This window comes from Lissotriton helveticus, chromosome 3_1 (genome assembly GCF_964261635.1).
Source record: "Lissotriton helveticus chromosome 3_1, aLisHel1.1, whole genome shotgun sequence".
In the NCBI taxonomy this organism is placed as follows: domain Eukaryota; kingdom Metazoa; phylum Chordata; class Amphibia; order Caudata; family Salamandridae; genus Lissotriton; species Lissotriton helveticus.
The window spans coordinates 1,336,015,068-1,336,031,738 of NC_136061.1; positions in this window are offsets into that span (position 1 = coordinate 1,336,015,068).

Consider the following 16,671-nt stretch of genomic DNA (forward strand, 5'->3'; position numbering starts at 1 on the left):
TGTGAAGTATGAGGCCTAACAGACATGCTGCCTAAGATTCCCTATTAGTACATATGCTAAAGCCTAACTGACTTTAAAAATACATGTATTTCCATACTTTAAACACATCAACTAAGCAAATTATTCACTCAGATCCATTTAAAATCAAGCTTGACTCACAGTGTGATCTTAGGCACATGACCAGGATGTTACATGTAATGTACCATGTCTGTCTCTGCATGCAATATAGCTGTCTCTGCTCATACTATTTCACTGTGTCTACTGGCAGAAAACAGACCACATATATATAAGCAAGACATAACATTCCTTTTTCATTTCAAAGGCACACCCTTGATCTTGATTGCACAGCTTAGAGTCTATTTGTGAAGTAAGAGGCCTGACAGACATGCTGCCTAAGTTTCCTACTAGTACATACGCTAAAGCCTAACTGTATTTAAAAATACATGTATTTACATACTTTAAACACATCAACTAAGCAAATTATTCACCCAGATCCATTTAAAATCAAGTTTGACTCACAGTGTTATCTTAGGCACATGACCAGGATGTTACATGTAATCTACCATGTCTGTTTCTGCATGTAATATGTGTGTTTCTGCTCATACTATTTCACTGTGTCTACTGGCAAAAAACAGACCACATATATATAAGCAAGACATAACATTCCTTTTTCATTTCAAAGGCACACCCTGGATCTTGACTGCACAGCTTATAGCCTATTTGTGAAGTAAGAGGCCTAACAGACATGCTGCCTACGATTCCTTCCCTACTGTACATATGCTAAAGCCTAACTGACTTTAAAAATACATGCATTTCCATACTTTAAACACATCAACTAAGCAAATTATTCACCCAGATCCATTTAAAATCAGGCTTGACTCACAGTGTGATCTTAGGCACATGACCATGATGTTACATGTAATCTACCATGTCTGTCTCTGCATGCAATATGTGTGTCTCTGCTCATACTATTTCACTGTGTCTACCAGCAAAAAACAGACCACATTTATATAAGCAAGACATAACATTCCTTTTTCATTTCAAAGGCACACCCTGGATCTTGATTGCACAGCTTAGAGCCTATTTGTGAAGTAAGAGGCCTAACAGACATGCTGCCTGAGATTCCCTACTAGTACATATGCTAAAGCCTAACTGACTTTAAAAATGCATGTATTTCCATACTTGAAACACATCAACTAAGCAAAATATTCACCCAGATCCATTTAAAATCAAGCTTGACTCACAGTGTGATCTTAGGCACATGACCAGGATGTTACATGTAATCTACCATGGCTGTCTCTGCATGCAATATGTGTGTCTCTGCTCACACTATTTCACTGTCTCTACTGGCAAAAAACAGAGCACATATATATAAGCAAGATATAACATTCCTTTTTCATTTCAAAGGCACACCCTGGATCTTGATTGGACAGCTTAGAGCCTATTTGTGAAATAAGAGGCCTAACAGACATGCTGCCTAAGATTCCCTACTAGTACATATGCTAAAGCCTAACTGACTTTAAAAATACATGTATTTCCATACTTTAAACACATCAACTAAGCAAATTATTCACCCAGATCCATTTAAAATCAAGCTTGACTCACAGTGTGAACTTAGTCACATGACCAGGATGTTACATGTAATCTACCATGTCTGTTTCTGCATGCAATATGTGTGTCTCTGCTCATACTATTTCACTGTGTCTACTGGCAAAAAACAGACCACATATACATAAGCAAGACATAACATTCCTTTTTCATTTCAAAGGCACACCCTGGATCTTGATTGCACAGCTTAGAGCCTATTTGTGAAGTAAGAAGCCTAACAGACATGCTGCCTAAGATTCACTACTAGTACATACGCTAAAGCCTAACTGATTTAAAAATACATGTATTTCCATACTTTAAACACATCAACTAAGCAAATTATTCACCCAGAACCATTTAAAATCAAGCTTCACTCACAGTGTGATCTTAGGCACATGAAACACATCTCATGACACACACAGAAAGAGAGAAATGACACACAAAAAAGAGAGATTATGCACGTGCAAAGTGACATGAGACACAGGCACAGAGTACCCTTTAAGCTAAGAGAGGCAAACTGTCAGCAGACACAGGTGACATTATTGAAAAATGTGAAAATATAGTTCCTTATTTCACACAAACACCCAGTGTAATCCTTGACCAAAATTTAAAAGCCAGACATTTTACCAGAAAACATTTTCCATAGTAAATCATTTTTAAGACAGAGCACAGCCCATTTAAATGACCACAACAAAACAAGGCAGAAACCCAACTCATTTCCAAAATACATTTCCAATATGCACCATTCAATTTTTAAACAGCATTACAAAAAAATATGACACACAATGCAAGAATAAAGAAGCACAACATGCTTCTTAATCTTCCCCATAGTGCATACAGCAGTCTATCTTTAATAAAAGAATCATTACTCACTTTTAAAAATGCTTTGGAAGATATAGAACAGTGTCAGTCACACACACCAGATTTTCTTTTTTTTTTTATAATTTTTATTGAGAATTCATGAGGCATAATGAGAAAATAAAAATAAATAAAAAAAACAATATACATGATTTAAATGAAAGAAACAAGATACAATATAAACAATCCGCCTAAATTGACAATACAAAGGTAGTACACAGATAGATTATCGGAGTATATAGCTTAGTATCTAAATGAATTCATTCTTTTATATAATCCAATAGTTAATGTTATTAATATGAATATTATAAATATTGAGGCGGCTGCCACAAAAAAAAAAAAAAGAGAATGACAGTTAAGAACATTTCCATAGTCCTGAGGACCCAATGAGCTTACTACAATCTGCTAGCACGCCAGGCAGCCACTGGTGCCCAGATCTTCATCCCCACTTCTCTTCATTTTTTACCCTTAAGTTCATACAGAGCCGCCTCCACATTGTGTATTCCTAATAGTATGGAAATCCACATCTGGAAGGTTGGGGCCTCAGTGTCTTTCCAGGCTGCTGAAATTAATATTCTAAATACAGCTGTAGAGATAAAGACTAAAGCTTCAGTCTCAATATTTAATTTCAATTTGCTTTTGCATCCTATGATCATGAGTGTTGGAGACAAAGTTATCCTTGTATCAAGCAACCCCGCCCAGAATGCTTCAATCTCTGTTTTTATTGATCCAAGTTTCTCGCACTGATAAAACATATGGATAATATCAGCTGGACCTTTACAGCATCTGGGACAGTTGCTGTTCTCCCTCTTACCCCAATCATAGAGCTTGGAGGGGGTATAATACAAGTTAAATAATGTTTTGAAGTGCTGAGCTCTCAGATTGGAGGAGCGTAGGAATCTTCCATCCATTACAAGGGCTCTGTCTAAGTCAATGTCCGGATCCTCCAATTTTAAAGCCCAGGCTGCCTCAGTTTTGCCCATATCGTCCTGGAATTCCTCCACAAACAGCCTGTACACTCCATTGATTCTAGGTTCACCCCCCTTCAGATAATCCAGTATGTTACACCTCTCCCTTAAGATGATACGAGGCCTTGTTGATTTGATTGTACTGACCACCTGAGCATATTTGTAATCTTGGCTACCCTTGAGGGAGTGCCTTTGTCTCAGGTCTTCCAGAGTTCTACACTCATCCCTGACCATAACTTGCCCCAGTGTCAGGATACCCTGTCGCTCCCAGTGTCTCCAAGACCCATCATTGCTTAGGTTAGGAAAGAGGCCCGAGTTCCAGAGTGGGGTGTGGTGATTATATTTAGAGATTGCCAGAGCTTTCTGAGCTGCTGCCCAGACCCCCCATATCCCTTCAAGTGTCTTGTATCTCGATTTATTATAATAGCTTCTTTCTGTTCTCCTTAATAATACCCCGGTAGCCTCACTGCCAAGCAGCAGTTCAAAAATAGATGGGATAACATCTTGTCTGCTCGGGGAGTTTACACTTTTTCCCACGGGATCGAATAATATAGCCATCTGCGTAAGAAGACAAGACCAGTGATAGTATCTGAGATTTGGCAGTCCCAAGCCCCTAATTTCCTGAGGCAAAGGCATATATTTCATGGATCTTCTAACCTTTCCATATTGCCACAAGAAATTCATAAAGATGGATTCTATTTCTTTAATAATTTTCCCCTCTATTTTAAAGGGGATCGACCGGAATTTGTATAATACCTTGGGGAACATAGTCATTTTGATGACATTGGCACAACCTATTATTAAAAGTTGTAATGTATCCAATCTTTTCAGATTCTCCCTCATAGATTTCATAAGAGGGATGAAGTTATCTCTGATTATCAGCTCCAGCTGTGCATTGATCGTTATCCCAAGATATACCACGGAATCAACGAATCTGGAGTCTGATTTAATTATATTCTTGGAGCAGAGCACCTGCGTCGTACCCACATTTAAGCGATACCCTGATTGTCCTCCAAATTTGCTCGTAGTGCCCACCACTTCACACATAGCCACGTCAGGATCGGTGGTAATGACAGCCAAATCATCGGCATATGCCAAGATTTTTGTTTCAAATCCCTTCGTAACTACCGGTTAGATTACTGTGTTATTAATTATTTGGCGTATGAGAGGATCAATGTAAAGTGCGAATAAAATGGGTGAGCACGGGCATCCCTGCCTTGTCCCCCTCGTAATAAAGATCTTATCTGAGCTCTCACCCATCATTTGAATTTTCGCTACTGAGGTGATATACATTGCCTGAATAGCCTTCCGAAACCTTGGTCAAAACCCCCTTTCAGCGAGCACCCTCCACAGAAAATCCCATCTAACGTGATCAAAAGCTTTCTCCGCATCAAGGAGGATCATTGCGAACCCCTCCTCCCCGGCAGCATGGATATCAAACAACGTGATAGCTCGTCTGATATGATCAGTGGTTCCCCTACCGGGAATAAAACCATGCTGCCAGGGAGAGACCAGGGTCCCAATGATCTGTCCCAAGCGGGTTGCCAAGATCTTAGCGTATAATTTATTGTCCGCGTTTATTAGGGATATGGGTCTATATGAACCCGGATTTTCCGTGGGCTTGCCCTTTTTATGAAACACCACTATATTGGTGCTCATCCATGACTCAGGAATTAAGCCTGTATTTATAATCCCATTGAAAAGGTCTAACAGAAGTGTAGATGTTTCTTCAAATAAGAATTTATAGAGGTCAATTGGTAGACCATTGGGGCCCGCAGCCTTCCCTGCTGCTAGATCTTGTAGGGCCTCCGAGAGTTCATCCATTGTGATGGATTCTTCTAGAATTTCTCTATCACCCTGAGCCACTTTGGTTCCCAATCCTGTCCACTCAATCATTGGTTCCTCAGTAACCGAATCTTCCAGATACAATGTTTGATAGTATCTTTTGTAGACGTCTATGATTTCCTTTGGCTCCTCGTAACTCCTACCCTGCTCTTCTATATGTGTAATAATATTTTTCGAAGCAACTTGTCTAATACGTAGTGCCAATGCTTTCCCGGCTTGTTCCCCCGTCTCATACATATTCCTTCTTTGTGCTTGATATTCAGCGGCTGCTTTTTTAGCTAGTTGCTTTTGTATCTCGGCTTTAATAGTACTCACACTTTCTAAACTTTCAGTTCCCTGCCTTCCCTGGGATATATCTTTCCTGTGCTGTTCCTCAGTCACTGATAATTTATTCATTAATTGCTCTCTCTCTATGTTAAGTCTTTTCCAATTTCGAGAAGTGTAGCTGCTGGTTTCCCCCCTTAAGGCAGCTTTATAACCGTCCCAAACAGAGTTTCGCGATGCGCTATATCTATTTGCATCAAAAAAGGCCTGTGACCAATTCTTCATATACGCTATATAGGTACTATCTATTAAAAGCTTCCTATCGAAAGTCCATGGTCTCATTGGTTTAGCTGGTCTGTTGAGAACTATTGTTAATAACAATGGATTATGGTCTGATATTATCATGGGCAATTTGCTGATTTCTACTGTGCTAATCTCTGTGGTGGAAATCATAAAATAGTCTAACTTGGAATATTTCTTAAATGGGTGCGAAAAATATGTGAAGCCTGAATTCCCTGATTCCATACTACCCCAGACATCCCTCAAACCGTGTGAATCCATCATTGAACGTACTGCCTGATACACCCAGGGTTTACGCCCGGTATATCCGGTTCCCCCTTCGAAATCTGCAGAGATATTAAAATCCCCACAGACCACTATGGGTACTGGCCAACATGCTAACTCCTTCTCCATACGGTCGAAGGTATCAGGGTCGTCGCTATTAGCCCCGTAGAAGCAGCAAATAGTAATGCCCAGATTCATTTAGCATAATGCCCACCGCCCCATGGTGTCAGCCTTACATCGTTTAGCTCCCCCCAGGCCGACCTTGCCAATGATAGCCACCCATTTAAAATCAAGCTTGACTCACAGTGTGATCTTAGGCACATGACCAGGATGTTACATGTAATCTACCATGTCTGTCTTTGCAAGCAAAATGCGTGTCTCTGCTCATACTATTTCACTGTGTCTACTAGCAAAAAACAGACCACATATATATAAGCAAGACATAACATTCCTTTTTCATTTCAAAGGCACACCCTGGATCTTGATTGCACAGCTTTGAGCCTATTTGTGAAGTAAAAGGCCTAACAGACATGCTGCCTAAGATTCCCTACTAATACAAATGCTAAAGCCTAACTGACTTTAAAAATACATGTTTTTCCATACTTTAAACACATCAACTAAGCAAATTATTCACCCAGATCCATTTAAAATCAAGCTTCACTCACAGTGTGATCTTAGGCACATGAGGAACATGTCATGACACACACAGAAAGAGAGAAATGACACACAAAAAAAGAGAGATTATGCACGTGCAAAGTGACATGAGGCACAGGCACAGAGTACCCTTTAAGCTAAGAGAGGCAAACTGTCAGCAGACACAGGTGACATTATTGAAAAATGTGAAAATATAGTTCCTTATTTCACACAAACACCCAGTGTAATCCTTGACCAAAATTTAAAAGCCAGACATTTTACCAGAAAACATTTTCCATAGTAAATCGTTTTTAACACAGAGCACAGCCCATTTAAATGACCACAACAAAACAAGGCAGAAACCTAACTCATTTTCAAAATACATTTCCAATATGCACCATTCAATTTTTAAACAGCATTACAAAAAAAATGACACACAATGCAAGAATAAAGAAGCACAACATGCTTCTTAATCTTCCCCATACTGCATACAGCAGTCTATCTTTATTAAAAGAATCATTACTCACCTTTAACAATGCTTTGGAAGATATAGAACAGGGTCAGTCACACACACCAGATTTTCTTAAGCAGAATCTCTGAAATGCTCCTGAAACACTGCAACCACGAATGGCCCTGATTCCCTGTAATTCTTCAGACATATCCCTGAACTTAACCAATTAAAATTCTTCCCACACTATTTCAAAACCAAACTAACATTTTAATTGGTTCTACATTTCAACACTTTGAAACTCACATAATATTCACCCACCCCCCCAGTGCTCATTCACCCTGTTACCATGGTAACTCCCACCTAACCCAGCACACAGTTGAAAAATTCATCATACTATGTTGCAAAAGAATCCAGCAAGGGTGTTTGAGCTCTCAATGTAGTAGCTTATCCTGTACAATGTTTCTTTCAATGACTTTTTCTCAACCATTAAAAAGACTTCTTTCAAAAAACGAAAGCATGCACCCTAATTTTGAGTGGTGAATTTTAAGAAACCACCAATCATTTCTTGTTTTTCAAGTGCACTGAATCTCAACCACTTTTTTATTCATAACTCCTACTTTAAAACTGCCATTTCATTTCCAGAACTCATCTGAATACAAGCACATCTACCTTCAAGATGCCAAAAGTCTGGTTTGTGGGTCATAGCTTTGTCTACTGGAGTGAAAAATATGCATTTAACAGAGGCATTTCCAACCTTGATTTACCAAATGTGGACATTATGTGGATTGGACAGATAGGATTGAGAAGTCACCAATTGATACCATTGGTAAAATCCTTTTTGCATCTCCCTCACCCTGACCTCATAATTGTGCACTGTGGTGGCAACGACCTTGGCACTTTGACTGGGGTAGGTCTGGAAATGCTTTTAAAGGACATCTTTGGGCAATTGATGTCACTTTTCCCAAAAACTGCCTTGGTATTTTCTAATATATGCCAAAGGCAAAAATGGAACTGGTCCAACCAATTTTGTCCACAGATTGAGAAAGCAAGGAAACATGTGAATAAATCTGTTTCTGCTTTCCTCAGAGACTATGGTATGGGATCCATATACCACAGCAACTTTGCGTTACAACATGCAAGGCATCTATAGGAGAGATGGTGTACATTTTACAGATGAGGGGAATAGAGTCTTTCTCCTGAATATTAGACTCTGCATCGGTACCTACTTGTAAATACAAAAAAACACCCACATAACACAACAGCTCTTTTCCGAGCTACCCTACCTCTAAACACTCTAAATTCTTATTTTGCTCTAATTTTTTACTCTGTTTTTCCCCGTGGTGCGCTCAGGGTAGGCGTACATGGGAACGCACCCAGCGCTTACCCCGCGAAAATTAAAAAAAAAAAAAGGTTTTTTGCCCTTCAGGGTCCTTCTAAACCCCCCCTCAGAAAACCTAGGGGGTCAGAGGGTGTCTACCCTGCCCCCTTTTAAACATTTCCCCCTTTTTATTTTCACCTCTTGTGTCTCAATGATTCTACCGAGACACAAGGCGGACTCTCCGGACTGTTTAGAATGTTGACAGACATCCGAGAGCCAATCAGCTTTTCGCCCGCGCACTCCCGTAGCGCGCCTGGTGCGCTCCCCGGTACGCGTACCTGTAAGTGCTGGAAGCGCGCCTATAGATATATATATTTTTTTGAAGTTATTTTTCGTAAAAACCACTGGAGCAATTTTCACCAAATATACCAAAGGCACTTCTGCGTACCAGCCCCTACAATTTTGCAAAGTTTGGTGAAATTCCGTTCAGCGGTTCGGGCTGTAGCCTTGTCAATTCGTCCTATGGAAATTAACATGGGGAAAACAAGTTTTGGGACCCCCCCCTTTTTTCTCGGCCCCCGCTTCACGAATCCCTCCGAAACTTTCAGGGAAGGAGCGCAGCAGAGCTGGCCTGAATTTTGGAAAATTACACGCAAATTCCTCAACCGGCGCCAAAGTTATTCCCAATAGAATGTTGCAGATTTCCTATGGTAGCTAGGTCCTAACTATAACTACCTACTGGTGACCTCCAGTAGGTAATATATATATTAATATATATATATTTATATATATATATATATATATATATATATATATTCATTGTTGGGCTTGGCCCTTTTGGCAGGTTCACCCCAAATTTTTTTGCGTTCTCCTAGCCTTTTTCTTTCACCCAGTGTTGGTGATTTTAGGCCTCTGAGCACTTTAGCACTGTGGTCTAGTGTAAAGTGAGTGTGCTCTCTGTGAATGTGTGGTGAGACTGGCCTGCCCTCCCATTGGAATGCATGGGTGATATGTGTGTCCATGGTAATTCCTGGTATGAGAGGAGTGCAGGGGCGAGTTTGGTATGTATGAACTCGTCAGGATAAATGCTGCACAATGGTGTGCGCAGATTTATGGTGACTGGTGGAGAAATGCCACTTTTAGAAGTCAGCATTTCTGTGTACTGTGTGTCTGCCTGCCTGATGTGAATTGCATGTCTGGCTTGTGATTGACAGGAGCTGGGAGGTGTGGGTGGCTCCAGGAGACAGGGGGGAATAGAGAGATCTGCTTGCAGATGGGAGGGAGGAGTTGCACCTGGGACCCGAATAGGACTGTGTCTTCCCTCCACAATGCTGGCGCCGCCCCCTGTGGTGCGTCTGAGCACTGAGCCCCCACCTGACAAAGGAGAGAGGAGCTAAGCAAAACAAAATGCTACAAAGCTCCCCTATACCAGTTCTAACTGGTAATCCTAAACCCAGTGCTGTGACACAAAGGGAAAATGTAGTATAAATATAGTGGCTCTGACCCCATGAAATGTTTAGTTCTTATCCAAATCCTGCTGGGGCGTGCTGCTGCTGGGGCCCAAGGGGGCTGCCAGGAAGGCTTGCCTCCTGGGGCCCTGCACTGCCCCTTTTCCCTGAAGACCTCTTTGCTGGGAGCTTTCTGCTCCGTTTCTTTTACCCTAAGGACTTCAATGACTTTCCTCTTAGCGCCTGGTGAGCGCTTTTATTTCTACTTCTGCTTAGTGCTTTAATTGCCCTGAGGAGGAGCACTCCTGTGTGGACTTGAGGGCTGGGCCTAGATCCTCTTAGATGGAATCCCCAGCCTAGGGATTACCCCGCATTGTGTCCTGTTGCGGGTGCCCATCCCGCTTATTTCTTTATTTACGGGCGGGTGCCCACCCGCTTATTTTTCCGTTATTTGTTATGGCAGGTATGTGTCCTCAATGGATGGTGCCCACCTCCCATCCTACTGCCGTGGCCCAATCCGCAAGAGGAATTCCCTTCTGGGCCGCTGCCCAGCGCGACCCGGAAAGCAAGCCAGGCGATGTTTCCCATGGGCGGGGCTTCCATGAAGGAAGGGAAGCCCGTGAGTGATGGGACGCTGATACCAAGTGGACCTCCCATGACCCAGGGGAAGCCCCACATTCAACAGCAGCATGGAGAAGAAGGCAGAGGGGGCTGCGAGGCACGTTGTTGGTGCCTACCCCCACTGCAAGTCCCGAGGAGCTCGACCGGGACGCGAGAAGGCTGCCAGAGGAAAGCGGGGCTCCCGTGTTGGTGAGGAGAGCCTTGTGCAGCCGCAATGGAACCAAGCGAAATCCCGAGAGAGAGCCCGGTGAGTGGGGCTGATCTCTGGCACGAAGCCACATGTGTGGTGCATAGTCCTCAGGGGGGCTGGGGGCCCTTTTTTTAAAGCTGCCGTCCACTCCTACGAGGGGGCAGATCTGTTTGAGGAGGGCTACCCTGAGGGCCACAGTGCTTGGGGGCATTATTTGGTTACAGAGCTCCTTGTGGCTCCAACATTTGATCTTATTTGTTTACTGAGCCCCGTGTGACTCCAACGTTTGGCTTTATTTTTTTACCGAGCCCCGTGGCACTTCAATGTCTGGCCTTATTTGTTTGCAGAGCCCAGTGTTGCTCCAATGAAGGGGGCATATTTGTTTTAAGAGCCAGAGTGGCCCGTGTTTGCCCAAGTTGTGGCCCTTATTGTTTTAGAGCCCCATGTGGTTCCAACGTTGGCACATTAAATCAAAGGTCACAGTGGTGCCAGGCCTCATTGGATATTTGCAGCTGCCCAGCAAGTAGTGGGCAGCTGCACCGTTTAGGCCATTCCTTATCTAGGGGACATGTCTGAGTGAGGAGTGAGATGCACTTCTTTGCCCCTGACATTCACAGCTGCGCAGCACTTAGTGCCAGCTGCAACGTTTAGGCCTGAGCAGATTGCGCACCCTTGAATTTCGCTGCTTTTGTAGCACGCCCTGACTCTTGGGACATAGCGCATTTGAGCCCCTTTTTGAGATGGCCAGTTGGCCAGGGGAACTGTTGGGATTATAGGGCGCCAGGCCCTAATGTGAGTTGTAGGGTGCTCGGAAATGAAATGTATGTAGCATGATTTACGCACCCTGGTTTATACCTCTAAATGTGGTCTCTTATGATTATGAGGTTGTACCTACTATGGTTAGGTTTTAGATACTCTCTACTGTGTTATATTTCCTAAAGTTATGTTTAGGAGATTAGGGTCTAATGTGTTTAGACTTGTGAGTTGATTGCATAATGTGTTTATGCTAGTGAGGATGGCGCAGAATGTAATTCGCGCCTGATGTGATGCTGTGCATTATGTAGTTTATGTTACAGACTGATGCTAAGTACAGTGATTTCCAGTGGTTACTGGTTGTACGTTTATGAACTGTTTTTACTTTTACTAAGTTCGCTTTGTGATGGTTCTGACAGTGGGCCAGTGGGCCCTGTCAGGTGTATATAATCCTTTGTAGATATGACCCAGTGCCTGATGGCACAATGTATATTAGGTGTTTACTCTTCTAATGTGTTTTGAGAATACAAAGGCTATCTGTGATATAATCTTGTTTGGAGTTCCTTTTGTAGTGTGCCTGGGATGTTGTTGCTGTGTGTGTGCGTAAATGCCTTACACAAGGCAACCGGGATAAGCCTGACTGCTCGTGCCAAGCTACCAAGGGGGTGAGCAGGGGTTATCTTTGGCATGTAACTCCCTTGCCCTGACTAGAGTGGTGGTCTCTGCCTGGCTTCGGCGCAAGCCTTAGTCAACTAGAGATTCCATTTCTAACATTGGTTATCAGCGGTGTGGATAGGACTTGCGTTTGCGCAGTACCACAGTGTCAACTGGCTGCACTACAAAACTCTGCATTTTAGATAGTCACATGTTGGGGATTATTGTTTCTGATTGTTTTCTCCTCAAGAGTGTCATTTTTAAATGGTGTTTTTTTCTCTTTTAGGTTTAGTGGTTCCAGAGGTTCTGCTCCTACCTCTGTTCCCTACGTGGGACCCCTGCGGTGTCTTCCCATGCAATTCACCGGAAGCGACCGGAGCGTCGCTGGCCGGATTACCTGGAGCTGGCTGAGAGCCTCCTGCAGAGAAGCAGGAACATCAGCAGGATGGAGGCTCCCAAGGATCCCTTATACAAGATTAGAACCAGCCTAGGAGTGGGACTAGTGGAGCAGCTCCTCCGTTATCTGGTAAAAGGCCTTGGTGGGCTGGGGTCATATATACTTTACATTGACAAGAAGGGTGCAGTGGATAATGACACGCCACCATTGTTGCCACTCACCTGCCTGCGGCCGCTCATCGCTGTCTGTGGCTTTGATTGATTGTTCCACGGCTTACCGCCTGGTGCCTCATCCCGGTACCTTTCCCCGGTGCTTCCCTCGTGCACTAAACCAACTTCCTCCCGGATCAGACTGCACTGTATCACGCTGCAGTGGATTGGACCAGGCTGAGCTGATCCCTACGGGCGGCTGGATGTGCCGGTGGTAGAGGTACCTTCGGGGGTAGCGAGCGGCGGAGGGGAGAGCGGGCGAACTGCAGGGAACTGGAGAACCGCAAAGGAATGTCTCCGTCTCTGGCCCTTCTTTATCCCAGGATGCCGCATTCATATATAATCAGGTACCCCGCTCCCAAAAATGTGGAGGATGTTTGATGGATGGGGCAATCCAGCCGGAAATATCAGTTTTTAATAACAGCCATAAAAAGGAGCCCCTGAAAACACTTTCGGGTCCAAACTGCAAATGACGCGTTATTAATATTTGTAATTTCTCAAGTGATTGGGAAATCCGCGGAGGTGACGGCAGCTAGAAACGCTCATAAATCTTAAGTGGCAGAAGCCCCGTTAGAGAAGCGGCTGCGCTTTCAAGAGGGAGCTGTGCCAGTGACTGAGCTTCTCAGGCGCACGCAAAAGTGAGGCTCAAGGTCAAAGGTGAGAGATGTGGTGAGGAGAAATGCAGAGGAAGAAACAAAGGTGGCAGAGGGCTCGCTGAAACTACACGCGCCCCAGCAGAGCAGGTGCCTTTATGTAAGCATGTAAATGGGTCCCAAAACCCAGAGCGGTACAGTGAGTCCCTCACACCAGGGCACAAGTCCTAAAAAAAGAAGTGGGGAATACTGACGTCAAAACAGGCGGAGGCGGAGCCTCGTAGAATGGAGCACAACAACGGAGAGGAGCTTTGGGGCCGCCAGAGCCAACTGGTGAGCATTATCACCGAGAGCATAGGGGACTACAGGACCAGGGCTCCCCAGCGGCATCTGAACAAATAGGAAAGCCCCCAGTGACCTGCCTGACTACAAACTGTCAGCCGTTTGAGACAACCACAGGCTTCAATAACTCAGCGAGTGCCAGAGACGGCGTGCAAGGTTGATAATAAAGAGGGACGGAGCAACTGCAAGACTGGGGCTCAAAAGGAAAAACAAGGGCAGTTCAATCCTCTCCCTAAGGGTGAAGCAACAAAAGCTACACACCAATGAGGGGAACAGAGGAACAGACCTCACAACACATGCATTAAAGCTCCACCGGTGATAGCACATGTTGAGGTCATACCTTATCTGACTTGGTCTCTCTAGCAGCATTTGATGCAATGTGTCAGCAGGATCCCATACATCTTGCACAGCATCCCATCTGCCTCCTGTGTGCCTGGTGCCTTGTGGTTGCACATAGTCCCCCCTGAGCAAGACGATTCTACATCACCCTCCTCTAGGTAGCCATTTCCTTTTCCACCTCCTTCGATCTTTCCTTGCGTCCTCTAATGAGTCTGATCTTGGACGATGCCCCGTGGGAAGTAAGGGATACTGTTTTGTACTTACCTGCGGATTTAACGGATGTGGATACCTACTGCGGAGCCTGAACAACCTTGGCGGATGCCCGATGGAGCTGTCCTATACAGCTAAAGAGGAGTCTGGCCCGACGGCTGTCATCTACCCAGTCGGACATTTGACATTGTTTTCCGCGTCTCCCTGTTTGGTCCCCTTCCCTTCGCCTCCTCCCTCCTCAGCGATTGTTTTAGATTCTAACTGATGTATCTATGTATCCAGTAACTCACTCATTCAACTGATGTAAATACCTACAGCGGAGCCTGAGCAACCTTGGCTGATGCCCGGTGGAGCTGTCCTATGCAGCTATAGAGGAGTCTGGCCCCTTCGCCGTCACCTACCCTGCCTGACATCTGGCATTGTTTTACTTGCCTCCACATTCGGTCCCCTTCACTCCCCCTCCTCCCTCCTCTGCGATTTTTTGGATTCTAACTGATGTATCGATGTATCCTGTAACTCACCAATTCAACTGATGTAGATACCTACTGCGGAGCCTGAGCAACCTTGGCCGATGCCCAGTGGAGCTGTCCTATGCAGCTATAGAGGAGTCTGGCCCCTTGGCCGTCACCTACCCAGCCGGTCATCTGGCATTGTCTTCCTCATCTCCCCATTTGTGTCTCCTTCCCTCCCCCACCTCCTCCCTCTGTTTCTTTGATTCAAACTGTTGTAACTTTGTAACCGGTACCTCGCTGATCCAACTGATATAACTTTGTAACCTGTAACTCGCTGATCTTCGTGTAAAGCGCTCTGATACCTCTGGGTCTCGCCAGTTCTATATAAAACTTTGCAAATAAATAAAATAAAATAAATAAGAAAATGACAGGGCGGGACGCCAGTAGGTGGGGAGGTTCCCATAGATAGGGAGTCCCTTGCTGGCTCCAGTGCCCAATCCCTGTTCCTGTCCCCAGAGGTGTGGGTAGATAGGAGAGAGGGAGTGTGGAGAAGAAATAGCCAGCCCTGAGTGTAGTGTGAGTGTCTGGATTCACCAGTAGGGTGGGATCCAGTGGTGGCAGCAGAAGTGTGTCCAGTGTGTTGTAATTTGGCAGGGATTGGGTTAGCATTAGCAGAAGCCATCCTGTATTGAGGCTATCTTGTCCATTTTGTGGAATCTATTTTGTATTTCTAGCAGCCGTTTTGTTTGCCATGTGCTACCACGTGAGTGCCATGTGCTCTTTCCTACCTTGCTGTTGTCTGCCCTTGAAATCTGCCTAGATACAGGTTATATTTAGCCTCTTCCACTTTGCACATGCTCAGTTGAGCTTGCAGCTGCTGTTAGTCTGTAAATTGTGAAGAAACAGAAAGAAGCAGACTTGCACAGCTGAATATAACTGTAGGTAAACCAATTGTAAAGTTATGCGTGCTTCCCAGGATAACGCCGACTGGCCTGGTCAGCGTGAAAGTGAAAGACTAATACGCAGCTCCCCCCACTGGAAGGAGACTCCCGGTGCACAGCTCCAAGAAGACAATGCTGTCTTATATGTAACCAATCAATTTCACTCCAAAGTGTAATCACCACGAATGTTTAATTCAGTTCATCAATGATTTATTCCATAAATCCAAATTTTTTTGGGTAAATCATAAATCTCTCCAAATGTCTGGAATCTGACATCATTCCAAAATCAAATCGTTAACATAACTCCCAGCATAACTCCCAATGCATTTCGGGCTGAAATTACGCCCTTCCTCAGGGGAACGCTCTAAGAACATAAAGGAAAGCAAAATAGTATCACTATCATGTAGTACAATGATGTGTCCGCCACCATAGCCTCACGTGTAAATGATTAATTCAACATTTGTAGTGAATAAAGTCATACTGCGTGCTCAGAAGCATGTAAATCATGGTCAAACAATCATGCCAAACGGGTCAAAAACGCAAAAGTAATGAACATCACAACACGATGATGCCGAATATACAAGCATGTGCGCAACTGAATTAAATAAACACCGCAAGTGACCGCCTGTGACGAGAAAAGTGAAAAATCATTTAAAAAGCAAGCAGCGTGAACACCGTTCCCACAATCAAGCTAAGGAGTCTAAGTAACCCCGGGAATCAAAATGAATAGATCATCAATTAATGGTACCGTAGTTAGCATCCTCAGAACGAGGTACTTACATGCCACGGAATACGTGTGCCTGCTCTCTGAATCCTCAGCTGGCAGCCTCGATAAGCGAGGCGGCCGGCGTGTTAATATGCATGCAGCGTGAAACCACGTCCCAGAATAGAAAAGAAAGTAGGACAAAACTCCAACCCAGCAGAGTGTAGAAAAATTGAGCGCCATCTTGAAGTGGTGAAAAATAAATCACCCGTGAAAGTTTGAAATTAGCCATGCGTGCATTTAAATCAAGCATACAATGCAAAAACCCATA